Below are 23011 nucleotides of genomic sequence, written 5' to 3' on the forward strand. Positions count from 1 at the left end.
TCTTAACAAATGTTTAAGCGTACACTACAGTACTGCTGCCTATTAGTACAATGTTGTACAGCAGGATCTTTACATTTACTCATCTTGCATAACTGAAGCTTCATCATCCAATACCTTTTGCGGCATCATCATCCTCTCCTCTATTCTCAGTCCATATGGGTGGGGAAGACCTAACTCCATCGTCTATTTCCGGGGTGGACCTATAGCTTAGGCCTGGCCAATGGGAACGCTGACTCTCCATAGCCACAGTATTATTTAGAGATGAACATATGTCTCAACCAAGTTAATTAACCAATAAGACAGAATGCTAGACGTTTGTTAGAACTACTGCATAAGAGAGGTTGTCTCTGTTTTTTTTTTTTTTTTTTTTTTTTTTTGAGACAGAGTCTTGCTCTGTTACCCAGGCTGCAGTGCAGTGGTGCGATCTCGGCTCATTGCAGCCTCTACCTCTCAGGTTCAAGCGATTTTCCTGCCTGAGCCTCCTGAGTAGCTGGGACTACAGGCACGCAACACCATGCCTAGCTATTTTTTTGTATTCTTAGTAGAGATGGGGTTTCATCATGTTGGCCAGGCTGGTCTCGAACTCCTGACCTCAGGTGATCTGCCCACCTTGGCCTCCCAAAGCGCTGGGATTACAGACGTGAGCCACTGTGCCCGGTGAGAGGGTCTTTCTCTGTTACACAGGAGACTAGAAGATTCTATGAGCCTTTCTGTTCCCACATGGAGACAGGTTGCCTGAGAAGAAAACTAACATGGAGTATGTTGCCAAGTGGGGATGAGGGTCCAGGTGCCTGTGGCCTGCCTTAAGCTCCTGCAATAGTAAGCCTACAGATCACGCACTGTCATCTATCATGTTCTTTTAAATCCAATCCTATACCACATCCACTTGGATAAATAGTCCCAGACATCTTTTATTTCGAAAATTAGCCCTAAAGACTCCTCTCTTTCTTTCCCTTGCTTCAGATAAAAAGAACTTTCTAGTTGAGTTTATTAAAATCTCAACTAGAAATCTCCTAGCTTTCCTCAGCCTGATTTCGCTTGGGTCCAACCCAATTTCTTACGAGTTCTGGGTTTATGGGACCCAGGACATTGTCAGGGTAGTAGCTGCAAGCGTCCCAGCATCTAAACCCGGAGAACTGAGATGGAGACTGTGGGGCTGGGGGATTAGGACATCGGGAGTCTAAGCTGTCATCAGAAGGCGGAATGGTTGCTGAATGAACGAGGTTCTTTCTACGTAGTTCCAGGAGACAGGACGAGATTGACGTAGATAATGTCCAAATCACACTACACAGCCTCTACGGCTGGTGTGATCTAACTACTCAGATCTCTCAGCCCTTGATTGGTGGGTCTCACATTCCATCTTGTCCCCTGGTCTTCCTTCTCTTCCTCGAACAAGCTCATTTCTGCCTTAGGACCTTCTCCCTGGCTTCCTGTGACCTGGAACACCTTCTCCCCAGATCTCTGCATGACTGCATCTTCATTAGTTCACAGTCCAAAAAAGGGACTCACCACCACCTCTTTTATTCTCTTTCACCTCACCCGATTTCAACTTTCTGCATAGCATGTAACACTGTCTGCAATTGTTTATCTGTTTACTTGCTTATTATCTGAACACACCACTAGAACATTAGCTCCAAGAGATGAGCGGCTATTTTGGCCTTGTTTACCATAGAATCTGCAACACTTGAACAGTATCTGACACACATCTGGTTCTGGGTGAAACAAAAGTTACAAGAAGGCACATTTCGGATCAGTAAAATAACAATACCTTTTATTGAGCATTGACCAGCCCTTGACATTCATTAGATAATTTAATCCTTGTAATGACCTTACAAAGTAATGCTATTATCCCCGCTTTCCAAATGAGGAAACCACAGCTTAGAAGAGGCCAAGGGATTGGCTCAAGGTCACACTGCTTTAATTAGTTAAGCTGAGATTCAAACACAGGTCTGATTCCAAAGATCATGCCCTGAACCACTAATATACACCACATTATCATACCTAGAGTTTGGAAGGAAAAGTTTCTAACAATTGCTTTTAGTTGCTTGTTGCTAACCAAATACTTCGTAAGTTAGTTATTGCAGGCAGGTAGGCATGCACTTAAGGACTAACAGGTATTCCAGTATTTCTGTATTAGATGAGATGCTGATTCTAGGTGATTAATAAGGCTGTATCTTTTCATCCATCCATCTATCCTTCCACCCATCCACCCATTCATTCATCCATTTATTCATCGATCGAAATCCAACCACTTATCCATTCACCCACCATTCCACCCATTCATCCAAATCCAACCACTTATCTGTCCATCCATCTATCCACCCATTCATCCATCCCTCCACCCATCCACTCATTCATTCATCCATTTTTTCATCCATCCAAATCCAACCACTTATCTGTCCATCCATCCCTCCACCCATCCACCCATTCATTTATGCATTTATTCATCCATCCAAATCCAACCATTCATCCTTTGCTCCACCCATCCATCCATTCATCCATCCATTTATTCATCCATCATAATCTAGCTATTCATCTGTCCACTCATCCATATCTAACCATTCATCTATCCAAGCATACAGCAAACCCTCCAACTATGCAACCAGCAAAGCCCCCGAGAGCTTATCATCCCAAACACCATCCATCCACTTAAGGTGTATGGGGCCTCTGAGATTAACCCTTGCTTTTCCCTGTAGCCATGAACATCTTTTGCCATAGTTTTTGAATGAGCAAATAAATGAATGTGTTCTGAAGAAGAGTGGCTGCTGTGATCCAGAGGAGCTTCTGTTTCTTAAGTGCCTCCTATGCATTCACTGTTATTTGACCCTGTGAAGAATGCATTATCATCCTCTGAGGCTCAGAGAGGTCATTATGTTTCCCAGGTCACACAGTGAGTGAGGACAGAGGTTAAAAGGGAAGCTGAGTGTTGCGGAGTCCAAAGCCAGCCCTGATACTTCCACTTGCTCTCTGCGGAAGTGGAGATTTGGGATATAGAGGATAGGTGTAAGGACTCTATGCTGGTCTTTAAAAAGGGCTTGGATGTTGATGCTGAGGACTTTTGCAACTTCTCTTTAGGGTTCTAAAAGGCAGAACTGATTTACAGACAGACAGACACAGACATGGATGCTTTTCTTTTGGAGAAAGGGAGGAGTCCTGTGAAATCAAAGACAAATCACTCCAGCAAGAGAACTCCATTGGCTCAAATATAAAGTCATCTTTGGGTCAGACAGTTAGTCTGGGGAGCTGCAAAGAGAACGGGGAATAAAAAATCCAGAGCTCTTCTGAGTACAGCTATTCTGGGGAAGGGGTGGGTGGGAAGGAACAAAAATATCTAAAGAAAGGAGACATGCAGAGAAGGAGAAATGGAGATGGGGATGGGGGGCAGACGGGGAAGAGAGCGAGTCAGGAGAAAGATCAACCATTTACTGAGTGCCTACTATGTGTTAAGCAATTTCTGTGCATGATTTTATTCACTTCTATCAAAACTGCTATGAAAACAGAGTTATTATCTTTCTACTGTAGGCACGAGGAAGCTGAGGCTTGGAGAGGTCCCAGTTATAAAGTAGCTGAGCTGAGAATGGAGTGAGTCTGTGATCCCAGAGCCCTGTCATGGTCACCATGTTCAATCAAACTGTCCTCATTTCAAAAAGAAGAAAATCCGTCCCTAGAGGAAATGTGTCAGCTTTCAGCTGCAGGACAGATAACAATGACACGTGGTCAGAGCTATGTGGGTCTTTATGAACATGGAACTCTTTGAAAGACCAAAACCCAAATAGTGTCCAGCTGAAAAAAAAAAAAAAAAGAATTTAACAATGTGATCAGATTCCCATGGCACAAAACAGAAAATAAGTGGAAAAATCAGAGTGATTAGAGGCAGCAGGAGAAGCTGACTTCAGATGAATGTTAACAAGCCAGGTTTATCGGGAGAGAATAGCAAGTATATTTTTGCAGTGCAGGTGTGAAGGGTGAGGATGGGGGGGTCCCGGAGAGCTCCCCCAGTAGATAGCTGTGCTGTGTTAGTTCCGTTACTCAAACTCCCTACTTCTTAGCAGCGCTGTGGGTCAAACAAGGACTATGTAATCCTTGGGCTCTAAAGACATAGCAGAGATGAAGGTGCTTTGCAGGGGTCAAAAGGCTGTTCCAATGTTGTGGTGCTGGCAAAGATATTAGCGGTGTCCTGCAATAATGATTTGGGAGCACAAAGCAAGGTGCAGGGGTTTAGAACATGACCTGTGGTCAGGCAGATGTGAATGACCTTGGACTTGCTATGTAATCTCTCCAAACCTTAGTATTCTCATCTGTAAAATGGGTATGTATAATCACAGAATCCACCTCACATGGACATTCACATCCAGGAGAGAGCACAGTGCCTGCCATCTAGTAAATGCTCAATAAATTATACTGTCATAGCCATCATTTCTTTGTGGCTGCTCATCCACAATGACCAGGATTTAACCAACAGGCCCAGCTCCAGAGTTCTACCTCAAGGCTGCACTGGCTCCTAGGGCTGTGTGTACTCTAGAGCCTGCTGCTTGCAAATAAACATCTACGACCGGAATTTCCCTCTGCAGCGTCTGCCCAGACCACAAGTAATAACAAATGTGAAGGAGCTGCTTGACTGGAATAGTTATTCTACCAACAAAGCCCTCGATTCTATTTATACTCTGAAAGGGCTACTTCCGGTTGCTGCAAGGGCCACTTTCTGACTTGCTTCCAACTAAGAGGGTTAGTTGGGTCTTGGGAACTTAAGAGACATGGAAACAAGGTTATATACAAATGGGGCTTGGGTTAGGAAGCTCCCAGCTGGAGCCCAGCTTCTATGCTGCCTGGGAAGGTGTGACTGGGATTCCGAGATGGGGTCTAGAATGTAACCTTGCACCGTGTGGACTCAGGAAAGACAGCGGCCCTCTCTGATTGTCAGTTCTTCGTTTATAAAGTGGGAAGAGCAGTCTGTCTCTGACCCGCTGGGTTCCAGGGTGACTCATGATCACAGATGAGGAAACGCTTCACAGCAGCAGCAGGTGCGTTGCAGGGGAGTGGGATTAGTCTTACTGGGGGAGAAAGCCTGCACGCTCAAGGTTCTTTGTGAGATCTGGGTGGGAGATGCCTTTTTCCTAGTGGGAAATTTCAAAAGAGGTTTTCTGGTGATTAAACTTGAGAGCTGTCTGGTGCCCAGAAAGAATCCCCTGCTCTCAATGGGCTTAGAAAAGGTGGTGGGGTGTGGTGACAAGAGTACTGGATAAAGAGCAACGAGGTAGGTTCAAATTCCTGCTTCTGCTATGAACCAGCCATGGGGGCCTGGGCAAATCAATTTATTTCCTTGGTCCTGTAGACTCTCATAGACTAGTAACGCTATCAGATGCATGTGAAATACTCATTATGCTGGGCAGGGTGGCTTGCGTCTGTAATCCCAGCTACCCTGGAGGCTGAGGCAGGAGGACTGCTTGAGCCCAGGAGTTCGAGGCTGCAGTGAGCTACGAAGGTGTCACTACACTCCGGCCTGGGTGACAGAGTGAGACCCTGTCTCTAAAAGTAAATAAATCAAAAATAAACACTCATTATGGCCTAAGCACTATCCAAATGTGATCTCATTACTTAACTGTCCCAAGGTCTCAGGAGGCAGGTGCCACGTTAGGAGTTAGCGTGAGAATGGAGACCACCACTTGGGTCTCCCAGACTCCAAAATCCATATTTTACCAAATGAGGGAGATGAAATTTCTGGATCGTCTGGAATTCTAACCCGATCCAGGAGTTGGCATTGTCACCTAGAGAACTGTACTCCCTTGAGAGTCAGGTTGATTTTCTTTTCTCTTTTATTTACTTTTTTGAGACAGACTTTCACTCTTGTCACCTAGGCTGGAATGCAACGGTGCAATCTTGGCTCACTGCAACCTCTGCCTCCCCGGTTCAAGCAATTCTCCTGCCTCAGCCCCCTGAGTAGGTGGGATTACAGGCGCCTGCCACCATGCCTGGGTAAATTTTTTGTATTTTTGATAGAGACAGAGTTTCACCATGTTGGCTGGGCTGGTCTTGAACTCCTGACCTTGGGTGATCTAACTGTCTCAGCCTCCCACAGTGCTGGGATTACAGGCGTGAGCCACGGTGCCTGGCCCAGGTTGGTTTTCTTGATAGCTGTCAGTTTGTCCCCTACGAGCCAAGGTCATGCTCTTATCTTTTGTAGGATGCCAGCCTTGCCTCTGGACTTGGCACAGAGCTAAGTTTGGGGGAGACGCCTCAATGAATGATTTCTGACTGACAGATTTAGCCAGACAGCTTCATCCACATACAGGGTCCTGCTGGTGGGTGCCGGGTGGGGGCGAAGTTGAAGACTCAGGCCTGAGAGGTTGCCCATGGCTGTCTCCTCTCATCCAGCAAACTGGCTGGGGGCTAGGTGCCCCCACTTTTCCTCGAGGCTTTTCAGTGGTCTGCAGACCCTTGCCTAGCAGCACCAAGCCCCGCTGGGAGGAATCAGTCAGCGGCCCAGAACTGCTTTGCACACTGCAGCTGCTGCTCATGCAGGGCCACCAGGTCCTCTCCTGCCCAGCTTAATGAGAAGAGAGGGGCGGAGAGGACATGAACTGGGGGTCATGGGGTCCACAGAGGGAGCTGAAAGAACACAGGTCCAAAGGTGAAAGTGGCCAGGCCAGTACCCATCAGGTCTCAGCACAAATGACCCTTCGTTGGGGAGCCCTCCCTCTCTTCCCCATCCCTTCATTTAAAACATATTTTTAACTACTTTTTTTTCTTTTTTTCAGAGATGGAGTCTTGCTTTATAATCCAGGCTGGAGTGCAGTGGCATCATCATAGGTCCCTGTCACCTCCAATTTCCGGGCTCAAGGGATCCTCCTACCTCAGCCTCCCAAGTAGCTGGGACTACAGGTGATCACCACCATGTGGGCTAATTTTTAAATGTTTTGTAGAGATAGTGCCTTGCTATGCTGTCCAGACTGGTCTCAAACTCCTGGGCTCAAGCAATCCTCCCTTCCTCGGCCTCCTAAAGTGCTGTTGTTATAGGTGTGAGATACTGTGCCCGGCCCCCATCCCTTCTTTGAGTTCCCTGTCACAGCCCCTCTGAACATCCCGCAATTCTCCTTTAAAAAAAAAAAAAGCTGTAGCCCAAGATAATACATGCTGAGTATCCCTTACATGAAATGCCTGGACCCAGAAGTGTTTCCATTTTGAACTTTTTCAGATTTTGAAGTATTTGTGTATATGTAATGAGATGTTTTGGGGAAGGGACCCAAGCCTGAACACAAAATTCATTTCCGTTTCATATACATGTTATACACATAGCCCGAAGGTAATTTTATACAATATTTTAAATAATTGTGTGCATTAATCAAAGTTTGCATTAAGTATCTATGCATAGAATTTTCCACTTGTAGCATTATGTGTCCAAAATGTTTTGGATTTCGGAGTACTTCAGATTTTGGATGTTTGAATTAGGGATGCTTTGTATGTACAACATGTAATTTACCATTTTAGCCTTCTTTTGTTTGTTTGAGATGGAGTCTCACTCTGTCGCCCAAGCTGGAGCGCTGTGGCACGATCTCGGCTCACTGCAACCCCCGCCTCCCAGGTTCAAGCGATTCTCCTGCCTCAGCCTCCTGAGGAGCTGAGACTACAGGTGCCCGCCACCACGCCTGGCTAATTTTTTTTGTATTTTTAGTAGAGATGGGGTTTTGCCATGTTGGCCAGGTTGGTCTCAAACTCCTGACCTCAGGTGATCAGCCCGCCTTGGCCTCCCAAAGTGTTGGGATTACAGGCATGAGCCACCACACCTGGCCTATTTTAAGCATTTTAAAGTCTACAGTTTAGTATAATAAACATACTTACACTATTGTGCAACTATTATCACCATCCATCTCCAGAACTCTTCATCTTGCAAAACTGAAACTTTCTTTCCATTCAACAGTAACTTCCCACTCTCCCCTCCTTCAGCCCCCGGAAAGCCCCGTTCTACTTTCTACTTCTTTGAATTTGAATCCTCTAGGAACCTCATGTAAGTGACATCGTACATTATTTGTCCTTTTGTGTCTAGCTCCTTTCACCCGGTGCAGTGTCCTCCAGGTTTGTCCATGCTGTGGCCTATGTCAGAATTTCATTCCTTTTTCAGGGCGAGTAATACTCCATTGAATGCATATAGTAGAACTGATCCACTCATCTGTCAATGAACCCTTGAGTGGCTTTCGCCTTTTGGCTGTTATGAATAACGCTGCTATGAACGTGGGTGTACAAGTACCTGTTTGAGTCACTGTTTCCATTCTTTGGAGTATATACCCAGAAATGGAACTGGTGGATCATAAGGTCACTATTTGTAAGGTTTTGTTTTTAGGAGCCCATCCAGCACTTCCTAACTCAGCTATTCCACAGAGGGGCTTAGCCTGGGTCTGTATCCCAGCCCCACTATTTATTAGGTCACTTTGCCTCTCATGTCTCAGTTTCCTCATCTGTCAAAGAGAACTCACCTCCAAGTGATGCTGTAAGCACAGCCATAAATGAGGCAAAATAAGGCTGTACAGACTGATTGTGGAGGAGCTCATGTGATGTGACTCCAGGGACCTCGCCCATCGCACTTGAACTTATAAGTAATCACATGGCTGGAGACTGGTGAACAGGGACCTGATCCTGAGGACTATGGCGATTGTTTGTGTGTGTGTTTTTTATTTTTTATTTTTTTTCCAGTTCGTAAGACAGGATCTTGCTCTGTTGCCCAGGCTAGAGGTCAGTGATGTGGTCATGGCTCACTGCACTCTCAAACTCCAGGCTCAAGAGATCCTCCTACCTTAGCCTGCTGAGTAGGGACTAGAGGCATGCACCACCACACCTGGCTAATTAAAAAAATATATATACATCTATTTGTAGAGACAGGGTCTCCCTATGCTGCCCAGGCTGGTTTCAAACTCATGAGCTCAAGTGTTCCTCCCTCTTCAGCCTCCAGAGTAGCTGGGACCAGAGGCATGCATCCCATGCCCACCTAATTTTTTTAAAAAAATTATTTGTAGGATGGCCGCGGTGGCTCATGCCTGTAATCCCAGCACTTTGGGAGGCCGAGGTGGGCGATCACAAGGTCAAGAGTTTGAGACCAGCCTGCCCAATATGGTGAAACCCCGTCTCTACTAAAAATGCAAAAATTAGCTGGGCATGGTGGCACACGCCTGTAATCCCAGCTACTTAGGAGGCTGAGGCAGCAGAATTGCTTGAACCCGGGAGGCAGAGGTTGCAGTGAGCCAAGATCACACCATTGCACTCCAGCCTGGGTGACAAAACGAGACTCTGTCTTAAAAAAAAATTATTTGTAGAGATAAGGTCTCCCTGTGTTGCCCAGGTTGATCTTGAACTGCTGGGCTCAAGTGATCCTCCCCCTTCAGCCTCCCAAAGTGCTGGGATTACAGGTATGAGCCATCTTGCCCAGTGTGTTCTTAAATGAGATGTCAGAGTTACCCAAGAGAAGATTCACGTGCTGCTCACTCAGGACATCGAAAGGCATTGAGTCAGAGGGGCACTATGAATCCCTTTTCATTTCTTACCCACCTCTCCTGAGAACTCCACCAGCAAAGTCTCAGGTCAATGCAAACAATCTTCAGCAGCACTCCCCTACTGAACTTCCTTCTCCAAAAAGCAGAGTCTTGCCCCCAGGACTGGCATCTCTGGCAGGTAACAGGAGTGCCGGCTAGCACTGAATGCCATTGTTTTTGTTTCACTGATTTCTTTGCATTGTTGCTGTCTCCTCATGGCAAGTAACAGCAAGATTTCCACTTATGGCTGTGATGCAAAATTACTTTTAAAATAAAATGTGCTTACATAAAGGCGAGTCTATTGCAGTAAAAATATTACAAGAATAATAGGGCAGGTGGAATGTGAATATGGCAGAATTGTGAAGGCTGGAGGGATGTGAAGGAAGCTTGGGGAATGTTAATTAGACTCCATGAGCTTTGCTTCCAAACTAGGATGTGCTGAGTTTGTTAAACAAATGAGAGGAGGTAAAGGCCAAGGGCAAGGGGATGCTCAGGCAGTCCCATCCATCCTGCAAAGACCCAAAGGTCCAGACAATATTTGATTTTCCTTGATTAGGGCTCCCACTTGCTTTAGGAGCCCAGGAGGGTTTGTCAGGAGTCTCCCGGGGTGGGCTTTTGGGACAGCACCTTCCTGCTAGAGAGACAGGGGTCTGTGGAGAAACACTGTCCTTTGGATTCTTACTCTAATTTGCTGAGTACTTAACATTCATGTGGTTCCTTCATTCATGAGGCTTTTACCTCTTGTAACAATGCTGCAAATGAAAATTATCCCCATTTATAGATAATCATCCCAGGCTCAGAGAGGGTGAGGAACTTGCCCAAGGTCATAGAGCCAGGAGGTGGACAAGAAATTAGGATACACATTGTTCTGAAGTCAAACACCATGCTCTATGACCAGGCTTTGGCTAGCAAGAATCTGGCATCCTCATCTTCACTCAGGCTCTCATGCTAAGCTGGATGGGAACCAAAGCATCATGTTCTCAGAATGGCTTCAAAACCATCATCTCCCCTAGAGCAAGATTTCTCAACCTTGGCACTATTGATATTCGGGGCCAGATAATTCCTTGTTGTGGAGGGGGCTGTCCTGTGCACTGTAGGATGTTTAGCAGCATCCCTGGGTCTACCCACTAGATGCCAGTAGCACTCACCCAGTTGTGACAAAACCTAAAATGTCTCCATTCATTGACGTGTGTCTCCCTGGCAGGGGGTAGGGCGTGGAGAGGCAAAACTGCTCCCAGTTGAGAACCATTGCTCTAGGACAAGCTCTCCAGATGTGGTCTCTGGTGAGCAGCCTCAGCAACACCCAGGAATTTGTTAGAAATGTAAGTTTCAGCCCCAACCCCAAACCTTCTGATTCAGGAACTCTGGGAGTGGGAGACAAGGACTCTGTGTTGCAATAAGCTCTTCAGGTGATTCTGATACAGGCTCATGTTTGCCTAAGCCGGTGGCTGTTAACCCTGGCTGCACATTAAAATCATCCGAACATCTTTGTTTTAGAAAAACACCTTCAGCCTGGGCCCCACCCCAAGAAATTCTAATTTAATTAGTTTGGTGGGTACAAGTATTGGGACTCTTTTGAAACTCCCCGTGATTCTGACATGCAGTCAGGGTTGAGAACCACATTTTGGATCCTTTTCTTTTCAACCACCTTTTAAAAAATGTATCTCTTGAGGTGGAAAGAATTTTACCCAAACACATCTTTGGCTGTTGCCTCAAATGCTCATGGCCACTCGCTCCACCAGAGACTGAAGGCTACCTCATTCATTATTTTTCTCCCACTCTGAGAAAATGTCTCTCTCCACCCCCGACCAAGCACTCAGGACATTTTCCTGCTCACTGATTTCCCCCCCCACCCCATTCAAGTCTGGAGTTATTAAACCACAGCCCATGGCTGAACCGTCTTATTGATTTTATTGTTCAGAGCCCTGGGATATTCTAATGATGTACTGCTCAATAAATGGAAACTGGTGGGATAGATATTGATGGCGTATGGTACATTTCACCGCAATTCGCTGGGTCCCAGTCACTTGGCCTGTTACATATCATCTGTGAAAATGCCGCGCTGTGGCCTGCAAGCTCTTATCCATCCTGCTGATGTTACCTTTTCGGTGCATCAAGGATGAAAGTGCTATTATGATAATAGCAATGTGGCCACTGTGTGCCAAGCCCCGGGCTGACCGTTTTCTAACAGACTTGATATGGTTTGGATCTGTGTCCCCAAACAAATCTCATGTTGAATTGTAATCCACAGTGTTGGAGGTGGGGCCTGGTCCCTCTAATGTTGGAGGCGGCGACTGGATCATGGGGGTAGATCCTTCATGAATGGTTTAGCACCATACCCTTTGATGCTGTTCTCTAGAGATCTGCTTGTTTAAAACTGTGTGGCACCTCCCCTGTCTTGCTCTTGCTCCGGCCCTGTAAGACGTACCTACATCCCCCTTTACCTTCCACCACGATTGTAAGTTTCCTGGGGCCTCCCCAGAAACAGAAGCCTTGGTGTTTCCTGTACAACTCACAGAACTGAGAGCCAATTAAACCTCCTTTCTTTAAAAATTATTTCTTTATAGCAATGGGAGAATGAATACAAGAGCTTACCTCATTTACTCCTCACAGCAGACCTTTGGGGGAGGCATTCTGACTATTCCCATTTTACAGATAAGGAAATTAAGACTCCATGTGGTTACCTGACCTAGCCAGCTAATATGCTGCAGAACTGGGATTCAACCCTCCATCTGTTAGACACTAAAATGGGGACTTTTAACCCCTGAGCTAAACCATGCAAGGAAACAGCTTCTACTGTATTTCAGCAACCTTTCTTTCTTTCCTTCTTTCTTTCTTTCTCCTTCCTTCCTTCTTTCTTTTCTTTCTTTCTTTTTCTTTTCTTTTCTCTCTCTCTCTCTTTTTGAGACTGAGTCTTGCACTGTCACCCAGGCTGGAGTGCAATAGTGCAATCTCTGCTCACTGCAACCTCTGCCTCCTGGGCTCAAGCGGTTCTCCTGCCCCAGCCTCCCGAGTACCTGGGATTACAGGCACCCGCCATCATGCCCGGCTAATTGTTTTTATTTTTAGTAGAGACAGGGTTTCACTATGTTGGCCAGGCTGGTCTTGAACACCTGACCTTGTGATCTGCCCGCCTCAACCTCCCAAAGTGCTGGGATTACAGGCATGAGCCGCCGCACCTAGCCATTTGAGCAACCTTTCAGAGGGTTTCAGCACAGATCAATATTTCACAGATCCTCCTCCCTTCTCAAGCAGTGTTTCTCAACAGGGACTACTGGCATTTGGGAAGAGACAATTCTTTGAGTGGTGTTATCCCATGATTACAGGCATTGAAATCCCTAGTCCCCCTAACAGCCTCTCCTCACTTGCATTTCCTGATGCCCCCTAGGGGACCAGCATGGCTATTGCTTGAGAACCACTCATCTCCCTGGGAGGCAGAAGGCTCCCTGCCAAGATGGCCTCCCTCTTTTTGGCAAACAAAGGTAGCCACTCTGGAAAGGCAACGTAGCAGAGTGGAAAGAAGTTCCGTTTTGAAATCCAATAGATCTACGTTCAAACCATGGCTCTTCCCCCATTAACTCTGGGAGGTCGGGCAAACCATATAACCTCTCAAAGATTCTAGTTCATCATCAGTAAAATAGGGATACATATTGACTCTCCTTCATAGGGAGGAATTGATGGATGGAATTGTGCTCAGAGAAGTGCCTAGTAGAGAGCAGTAGCTCTGAACCTGGGGCATTATGTCTTTCCCGTCTCCTATGTGCTCTTTCCAAACTCCTGATCCATAGACTCCAAGAGCATCAAAAGTGATGGTGTTTTATGCCACTAAGTTTGGGAGGATTTGCTACCTAGCAGAAGTAACCGGAACGAATGCCTATGATATGCCAGGCAGGCACCATTGTGGGAGTGAATAATAGTCGTGCACATGCCACAAGAGCTTTTGCTTATGAGAAGCAGCCTCTCCTGAGAAAGAAGACAGATAATAAACACATAAATATCTCCAGGACCAATACGTGGTATGCAGAAAATGAAATGGTGGCCATCATTATTATTGCCTTAAATAATGACTTGCAAGTAACTACATTTTCTCTTCTCCTCTTTCCAACCTCATTTCCCTCTATGCTCCTCCAATCACCCTTTCTATGAAGCCAAAATGTCGTTTAATCTCACGAATCCTCTGCTTCTGTTTTTTGGTGCCAGGATATCCTTTCCTTTTCCAAAGATACTATTTGCTAGGACTGGATTGTGTACCTTGACCATTCTTAGGTTGAAGCCCTAGCCCGTCCTGTGACTGTATTGGAGATGTGGCCTTTAAGGAGGGGATTAAAGTTACATGAAGTTGGGCCGAGCACAGCAGCTCACACCTGTAATCCCAGCACTTTGGGAGGCCGAGATGGGTGCACCACTTGAAGTCAGGAGGTGAAGACCAGCCTGGCAAATATGGTAAAACCTCATCTCTACTAAAAATACAAAAAGTAGTCAGGCGCGGTGGTAGGTGCCTGTAATCCCAGCTACTCCAGGCTGAGGCAGAAGAATCACTTGCAGAGGCAGTGGTTGCGCCATTGCACTCCAGCCTGGGTGACAAAACAAGACTGTCCCACCAAAAAAAAAAAAAAAAAAAAAAAAAGTTAAATGGAGTCCTAAGGGTGGAGCCTTGGATTTAGGAGATTTTTACTCTTAGGAGAAGAGACACCGGAGACCTTGCTATCTCTCTGCCACATGAGGTCCCAGTGAGATGTCCGCCATCTGCAATCCACGAAGAGCGCCCTCACCAGAACCCAATCATGCTGGCACCCTGATCTCAGATTCGTAGCTTCCAAAATGGAGACAAATATCTGTTTTTTAAGCCACCCAGTCTATGGTATTTTTTTTTAAATGATAGCCCAGGCAGACTACTATACAACTCAAGGAGGTCAGGGATGTGCCCCTTAGGCTACAATTGACAGATTGAGTGAAGAGTTAACTAGGTAAGAGAAGAGGGAAAAGTGTTCCCAAGCAGAGGGAACAGCATATGCAAAGGGCCTGTCATGAATGATAGTACGGTAAGGAGAAGACATACAGGAAGGCCAGTGTGGCTACAACTGAGGCCAAGAGGAAGTACAGAAGATGAAGACGGGCAGACAGCAGAGGCATCACACGGGGTCTTGGGTACCACCTTAAGGCCTGCAATGGAAGAGAGCAACAAGCCCTTTCAATAGGCTTGTTAACCATGGTTGAGGAGTAGGTGGCAGGCAGGACCTATTTCGAAATTCCCAGGTAGGGTGGCATGGAATGCTTTGCTTCACGGTGTGCAGTGAAAGAGAGGCAGGAGCCCCCATATCCTGCGCTCTGTTCTTGCTGTGTCCAGAAAGCCTGCTCTATCTGGACTCCCTGCCCTCTCGACCCAGAGGCTGCTGTGTGCAAGCTCTCCTACGAGCCTTCCGGTCGCTTGACATTTTCATCTGTGTCTTCCTTTCTCCTCTCTGGAAGGGACTTGCAGGCTCAATAAACACTGCCATGGAAAAACGCAGCGACTCATCTATTTTTATTACAAATGAAGCTTCTCGAGGAGGGAACAACTCTTATTTACTTCTCAGGGTAAGGGTTTTGACAACAGGTTTATTTTCTCCAACCCTCCAAGGATTAAGTGAGTAACACTCTAAAGTTAACAGTACATTAATTAATGCCAAATTGGTTGGAATTTTCCTAATAAAAATCCTCATAGTAATCACATTATGGGCCATTAACGCTGCCTCCTGATCATAAACCATAAATATGTTCTGCAGGTGCCTTCTTCTAAAAAAGGGACATTTCTCCAAATCGTTTCCCATTTGTCACATTTATGCTGTCACGTCACATAACGCAGACAGGAATAATTACAAAAGCTCACGTGGGTAGGATTTACTCTGCGCTGGTCACTCGGCCAAGCCCTGTACACGTATCATCGTTCTTGCAGCAAACCGATGAGGTGCTGCTATCATTCTCATTTTACAGATGGGGAAACTGAGGCAGACAGAGAGAGCATAATCTGCCCATGGTCAAGTGGCTAGGAAGTAATGGAGCTAGGATGTCAGTCCAAGCAAACCGATTCCAGGATGCTCTGTCATCCTGCCTCTTGAAAGGTAAAGACTACATCTCTAAGCACAGTGGTTCTCTTCGTCAAGCCTACTGCTAATGAAATCTCTGGTTGATCACAATAGCAACCAGCAGCAATAGTCAACACAACATCTGGTTTTGCTCCTAGAGGGCAGGGATGGTGTCTCATTTACTTGGCCTAGGAGAGTGTCTGGTGACAATGCCAGGGGTACTTGGAACACACAGTAAATTCCTGTTGAAGAAATAAATGGACATAGAAACACACATGCCACAGGGTTCACGACAGTGGGTAACAGCGAGCACCTCAAATGCACTGGGATCTTAATAGATCCATCTCCCTGCAATGGTGTGAGCTGGGCTCAGCCTCAGGCCAGGGCTCTGATACACAGACAAGGAGACCACATGACTCGTGGAGCTGTAGCTCCTGGGACAAAACCAAGGAGGAGCTTGTTTCAAACTCTGTTCTAGCTTCACTGCTTAGGTGCTTCTGATTGTTTCTTTGATTTCTCTGTCTACATAGGTAACACCTACTGTAGAAAATCCAAGCATACAGAACAATATGAAGTAAAAAAAAAAAAAAAAAAAGAAACCCAGATATTAGTGCCAAAATATCACCATTGTTAAGAAACGTTCAGAGAACATTTTGCAAATAGTTTTATGCACTCACATTATATATAATCCTATATGTTCTGGTTTGTCATACGCGTTCTGTTTTCAGTAATGTACTCCTGACATCTTTTCGTTGTCAGTGAATACAGGTATTCTCTCTTTCCTTCCTCCCACCCTCCTCCTTCCCTTCTCAAATGTTCACAGAGCAGCTACCCTGCCAGCCACTGAGAATGCCCAAATGAACATCGATGTTGAATCTGTCTTCAAGGAGCTGATAGTCCAGTGGATGTTGGATGGAGAAAACAGACCAACATATTTTACAAAATAATGGATGCAATGGAGGAAAAGTACAGGCGGCCAGGGGAGGAGAGAGATGGGGTCAGGTGATCTGATGCAAACCAGGTCTACAGACCTTTCCAAAGAAGCCACAGTGAAGCTGAGCTGTGAAACATGAAGAGTGAGCCGGACGCGGTGGCTCATGCCTGTAATCCCAGCACTTTGGGAGGCCGAGGTGGGTGGATCACGAACGAGGTCAGGAGATCGAGACCATCCTGGCTAACATGGTGAAACCCCGTCTCTACTAAAAATACAAAAAATTAGCTGGGCATGGTGGCGGGCGCCTGTAGTCCCAGCTACTCGGGAGCTTGCAGTGAGCCGAGATCGCGCCACTGCACTCCAACCTGGATGACACAGCGAGACTTTGTTTCAAAAAAAAAAAAAAAAAAAAAAGAAAAGAAATACGAAGAGTGAGCCAGGTGAAGAGATATCACTTTGGAAGGAAGGAAGACCATAAGACCATGTGTCAAGGTCTCAAGGCAGGGAGGGTCTTACTTTGAAGAATAAAAAAAAAAAAAAAAAGTTGGGGGGCCAGGCGCAGGGGTTCACGCCTGTAATCCCAGCACTTCGAGAGGTGGATCACAGGGTCAGGAGTTCGAAACCAGCCTGGCGAACATGGTGAAACCCCATCTCTACTAAAAATACAAAAATGAGCTGGGCATGGTGGTGTGCGTCTGTAGTCCCAGCTACTCGGGAGGCTGAGGCAGGAGAATTGCTTGAACCCGGGAGGCGGAGGTTGCAGTGAGCCAAGATGGCAGCACTACACTCCAGCCTAGTGACAGAGCGAGGCTTCCTCTCAAAAAAAGGCAAAACACCAAAAAAAAAAAAAAAAAAAAAAAAAAAAAAAAAGCAAACTCGGGTAGGGAGAGGGGAGCAGGGAGGACTTTTGTGTTTTTACTTTCCTTTGGTGCTTTTCTGTAGTTTTAAGACTTCTGTAAGGTAATGACAAGAACATACTGAGTAAGTAATTCAGGGCCTCTGGGTAATTTTTCTTAGATGCCTCCAAAGATGGAAGCCTCAGTGGCTTACATAGCAGCACTTGCACTCAGCAGTGATTGTGAGCTATCGCTTCCAAAATGTGCCTGCTCGAAGCTTTCATCCATGGGTCCTAATTTGGTCTTCAAAGATAGTGCTGCTGCTTCTGTGGCAAACCAACCCCTCAAATATGTGGAAATTGTTATTTTGCAATTCCTCCAGCCCCCATCTCCCTCCAAGTCTAAGCCATGTGCATAGTCCAAGCTCATTCAATTTCTCTCCTACCACCGGTAAGGTCCTCCACAGGCACAGCCTGAGATCACTGTAAAAACTTTTAAATACCTTCCAAGCATGTGCCAGCACAAATTCATTTGTTCATCTGATGAATAATTATAAATGCCCGTGAGTGTGCTATACCCTGGGGCAGTGGCAGGGGGGCGGGGGGTGAGGGGGAAGACAGCAGTGGACAGGATGGACTTACCATTTATTTGAGAAATAATTATCGGCCAGGCATGGTGGCTCATGCCTGTAATCCTGGCACTTTTGGAGGCCAAGGTGGGTGGATCACCTGAGGTCAAGAGTTCAAGACCAGCCTGGCCAACATGGTGAAACCCTGCATCTACTAAAAATACAAAAATTAGCCGGGCGTAGTGGCACATGCCTATAATCCCAGCTACTCAGGAGGCTGAGGCACAAGAATTGCTTGAACAAGTAGGTAGAGGTTGCAGTGTGCCAAGGTCATGCCACTGCACTCCAGCCTGGGCGACTAAGCATGACTTTGTCTCAAAAAAAAGGAGAAATAATTATCAAATGCCTGCTACCGGGTGACACACTGGGGGGCTGTGCACTGGACCAGATGGACGTGGTCAGGGAATCTCTAAATAAATGTGAAATGAATGAATGCTACGTCTTGTCTTGAGCCATTATAGCATCATTGAGGGGATAACCAATGCGCTGCCTTGGTGCTTGTATTAATCAAGTCAAGTTCCCTAACATTGGTTTGAGAGCTCTTGTCTCGGTTCACCCATCACTCTTTGACCTGCCTGGAAGACCAGAGAGACCCTGATTTCTGAATCGTGGCTTGGAAGCTTCATTTAAGCCAGGGGGCTCCTGAGAATAATGTTCTTTTCTTTCTTTCTTTCTTTTTTTCTAGACAGAGTCTCGCTCTGTTACCCAGGCTAGAGTGCAGTGGTGCGATCTTGGCTCACTGCAACCTCTGCCTCTGGGTTCAAGCGATTCTTCTGTGCAGTGGCTCATGCCTGTAATCCCAGCACTTTGGGAGGCCGAGGCGGGCAGATCATTTGAGGTCAGGAGTTTGAGACCAGCCTGATCAACATGGTGAAACCCCATCTCTACTAAAAATACAAAAAAAAAATTGGCTGGGTGTGGTGGTGCATGCCTGTAGTCCCGCTGAGGCAGGAGAATAAACTTTTCTAAATAAGAACCTCTCTGAATGAACTGACAGATGAAGCTGATTTTAAACATGGGCTGGCCCCTAGACCAGAGAACTGCAGGGAAAACTGGGTGGGTCCTAGGATTTTTTGACAGGGTACAGTTAAGATAAGCCTTTAAGAAGACAGAACCTGTGCTACCACAGCTTGGGAAGTCCGCTGACAGTGAAAACAATTTAAATTAAATTAAATTTAGTCAGCTCCAAAAGGAAACACATGTAATGTTAATTTCATGGGTGTACCAATGTGTAAACCTAACAGATGATACTTAAATGAGAAAGGCAGAGAAATGACATTTGGTTAAACAATGCATCAGTGGGTAGGATTTGTTGAAACTGCCATTAAAAAAAAAAAATACGAGCACAACCGATATCTAAGCAAGCTGTCATCCAGGCCAGGCCACCTAGGTGTTCTCATATAACACATGTGAGAGAAGCAGTGGGTAGCCGGGGTTGGAGGCAGTCTGGATAAATTTGGGGAACTCAGGTCAACGTCTGTGTTAACTTTTTTTTTTTTGTCTTTTGAGACATAGTCTCACTCTGTCCCCCAGGCTGGAGTGCAATGGTGCAATCTTGGCTCACTGCAACCTCTGCCTCCTGGGTTCAAGTGATCCTCCTGCCTCAGCCTCCTGAGTAGCTGGGATTACAGACACGTGCCGCCATGTCCGGCTACTTTTTATATCTTTAGTAGAGATGGGGTTTCACCATGTTGGCCAGGCTGGTCTCAAACTCCTGGCCTCAGGTGATCCACACCCACCTCGGCCTCTCAAATTGTTGGGATAAAAGGCGTGAACCACCGCGCCTGGCCTGTGTTAACTTCTGATGCTGTTCCTGGGATTGTTTGCCTGGGCAGATAAAATCATTTGCTCGTCTCTCCAACTATGACTGAGATCTCACCCTGGGCAGAAAGTGTGCCTTTGCTTGTTTATGTCCGTTTCTTAAAAGCAACAGATTGTGTAGTATTGGAGGTACACGAAAATGCGGAAAGACAAGCTTTCTATATTACCTCTGACCCTTGGCACAAAATAGGCACTCAGGCAATAAATGCAGAATGAGTGAATGATCCAGACCCTCCTCGTTTTCCACCCTGTGGCTTCATGGTGGCATCAACATTTCCTCGCCCCTGTGTTAATAATCACCACCTCCTCACATATTGTTTGGGGTCCTTATCCCTGTCCGGCAGCCATCACTCCTGTTCAATATTCACAGAACTACATCCTATGGTCAATAAAGCTAAGGGAAGCTGATTGACTGGCAAGAAACAGGACTCTACTAAAAATGCTGACCCAAGAAACAATGCGTACACTGACCCTGCCAGAAATATATTGACAAAAGCCAGCACTTTGTTAAGCACTTACTATACGTCGGGCATGGTATCAAGAGTGTTTTCGGTTGGTTGGTTGGTTGGTGGCATTTTTTCCAGCTCATCATCACACAGACACTGAGGCAGATGCCATCATTATCCCACTTTTGCAGAGGAAGAACACGTTGAGACTCAAAGAGGTTATGTAGCATGACCAAGATCACACAGCTAGTGGCCAAGCTGGGATTTCAACCCAGGCTAACCTGCTTCCAGAGCCATTACTGCATCCTGCCTTAAATGTATTAAGAGTATGTTTCAAGCAGAGTGTGGTGGGGTGCACCTGTAGTGCCAGCTATTCGGGAGGCTGAGGCAGGAGGATCGCTTGAGCCTGGGAGGTTAAGGCTGCAGTGAGTTATGATCATGCCACTGCACTCTAGCCTGGGTAACTGAGTGAGACCTTGTCTCCAAGAAAAAATAAAAAGAACGTATTTCAGATGACTGATAAGAGAGGAGGTTGACAGTTCCTTTGTGCTTTACATAGAGCACTAAAATCCAGTATGAGCCAGGGCAATGCTGGGCTCAACACATGGATCCCCGAATCAGTGGCTTGAACACAACAAAGGCTTATTTCCTTCTCCTATGCAGCTTGAGCAGCTCTCCTACAGGGCCATCCTCCCAAGAGGTGACTTCAGGATCCATATTGCTTCAATTCCACAATCCCACTCCTCAGCACCCTTCTGTTGCAGTGCACAGGGGACAGCAACTGGCATGACGAATTCACACCCCGTCAACTGGCTTGGCCAGGAAGTAACCATCATTTCCACTCATGTCCCTCTGAGGGAGACTGAGTCCCAGGACCCCACCCAGATACCTGGGAGTTAGTACTGGAGAGAACAAGGGTCCTAGAAGAACATTTATATTTTATGCCACAGAAACATACTAAGTTATGCCCTAAGCCAGCACTTGACCAGGGAAAATTTGGTCTCCCTGAGGACACCTGGCAATGTCTGGAGACATTTTTGTTTGTCACAACTGGAAGAAAGACTGGTACTGGCATCTAGGAGGTAGAAGCCAGGGATGCCGCTAAACATCCTACCACACATGGGATGGCCCCCACAGAAGGGATCATCTGGTTCAAAATGTCAAGTGCTGAGGTTGAGAAACTGCTTGAAACCCATGATCCTGAAAAAGATTGTCTGGGGAGCGTATTAAAATGCAGGATCTGGGCCGGGCGCAGTGGCTCACGCCTGTAATCCCAGCACTTTGGGAGGTGGAGGCAGGTGGATCACTTGATGTCACCCGTTCAAGATCAGCCTGGCCAATATGCTGAAACCCCATCCCTACTAAAAATATAAAAATTAGATGGGCACAGTGGTGTACACCCATAATCCCAGCTACTTGGGAGGCTGAGGCATGAGAATCAATTGAACCCGGGAGGCAGAGATTGCAGTGAGCCGAGATCATGCCATAGCACTCCAGCCTGGGTGACGGAGCGAGACTCTGTCTCAAGAAAAATAAAAATAAAACACAGAATCCTGCACTCCTCCCTCCAGATCACCACCCGGCAGTATTTCAGTATTTTCAGGGTCCCCTCTGGCAACTGTGATGACTGTTCTTCGTGAACCACACTCAGGGAAACCTCACAGGGAAGAAGAATTGAGAACACCAAGGGTGGGTGGGACTAGGCGCTGATGGACTCGCACAGAGACACCCCTCAAACGCTTCAGGGTCAGTGTGAGGCAGCTGAGCCAGGGGGAAAAAAAAAAGGCTGACATTTGTTAAGTGCCTCTCTCTGTCTCTTTCGTGCAAGCCTTGAATTGCAGGGAACATATTCTAAGACTAACCTGTCAGGCAATAACAACTAAATTACTAACCTTAACTCCCGCTGTGCCCCGTATCCCTGTCAGACGCACAGTCGCATTCACAGAGGAATGCTTCCTGGAGATGTGTTCCCAGCATCGGGGAAGGTGACCCTTTTGCAGGAACAGAGCCATGTGGTCACATGTATTTCACAGGGGCCAGAGGGCTGGAAATAACCCAAAGGAAAGGGAAGCAACTCTGGGCAGAGCAGTAGGGCAATCAGAGTGGTCGAGGCTCTTGGTCAAACCCATGTCTGCTTTATCCATGGCACTCACTACAACCTACTTCGCATTGTTTGCAGTCAGGTCTTGCCAAGTGGCTGTGCTTTAGCCAGTAAAATAGAAATGTGATGCACACAACTTCTAGGCTTGCCCATGGACACCTGTGCATGCTTCTCTGTGCTATTTCCCTCTCCACTGTCTGGGTGCAGAAGAGCACAGTGACCTTGGATGCTGTGTAGTGAAGATAGTGAAGATAGTGGAGTCAGACGGAAAGGGCCTGGATCCCTGAATTACAACATGGAGGGGAGTCAATCAGGAACATTTATTTTGGATGGCAGAGGATGAAGACATCAACCACCCTCACGTTAGTGGCATTATACACTGGTGGCTGTGTTCCAGTAAAATTTGACTTACGAAACAGGTGGTGGGCTGGATTCAGTCTCTGCTTTAAGAGAAGCTCAGTCTACCAAATATAGTACTAGCCTTCCAGAAAGAGTTATCTGATTAGACATTTTGCCCTGTGTGACCTCACTGCAAACAAACATTGCTAGGTTTGATTGTTACAGCAGCTGATGTTGCCCTAATACAGTGATTCTATACCTGGGCAACGAAGGCAGAAAGGCTTGGGTTCAAACTCTAGGACCAGCCCTTGCTAGCTCTGTTA

At 46.4% G+C, this 23011-nt stretch overlaps 1 protein-coding gene across 2 annotated transcripts in view; it reads right to left on the reverse strand.

Annotated features, from left to right (window-relative positions):
- The window catches only part of XYLT1 (xylosyltransferase 1), a 370892-nt gene that overhangs the window by 98100 nt on the left and 249781 nt on the right, over positions 1 to 23011 (reverse strand). The window lies entirely within an intron of this gene.

Source organism: Papio anubis, chromosome 18 (assembly GCF_008728515.1).
Source record: "Papio anubis isolate 15944 chromosome 18, Panubis1.0, whole genome shotgun sequence".
Classification (NCBI taxonomy): domain Eukaryota; kingdom Metazoa; phylum Chordata; class Mammalia; order Primates; family Cercopithecidae; genus Papio; species Papio anubis.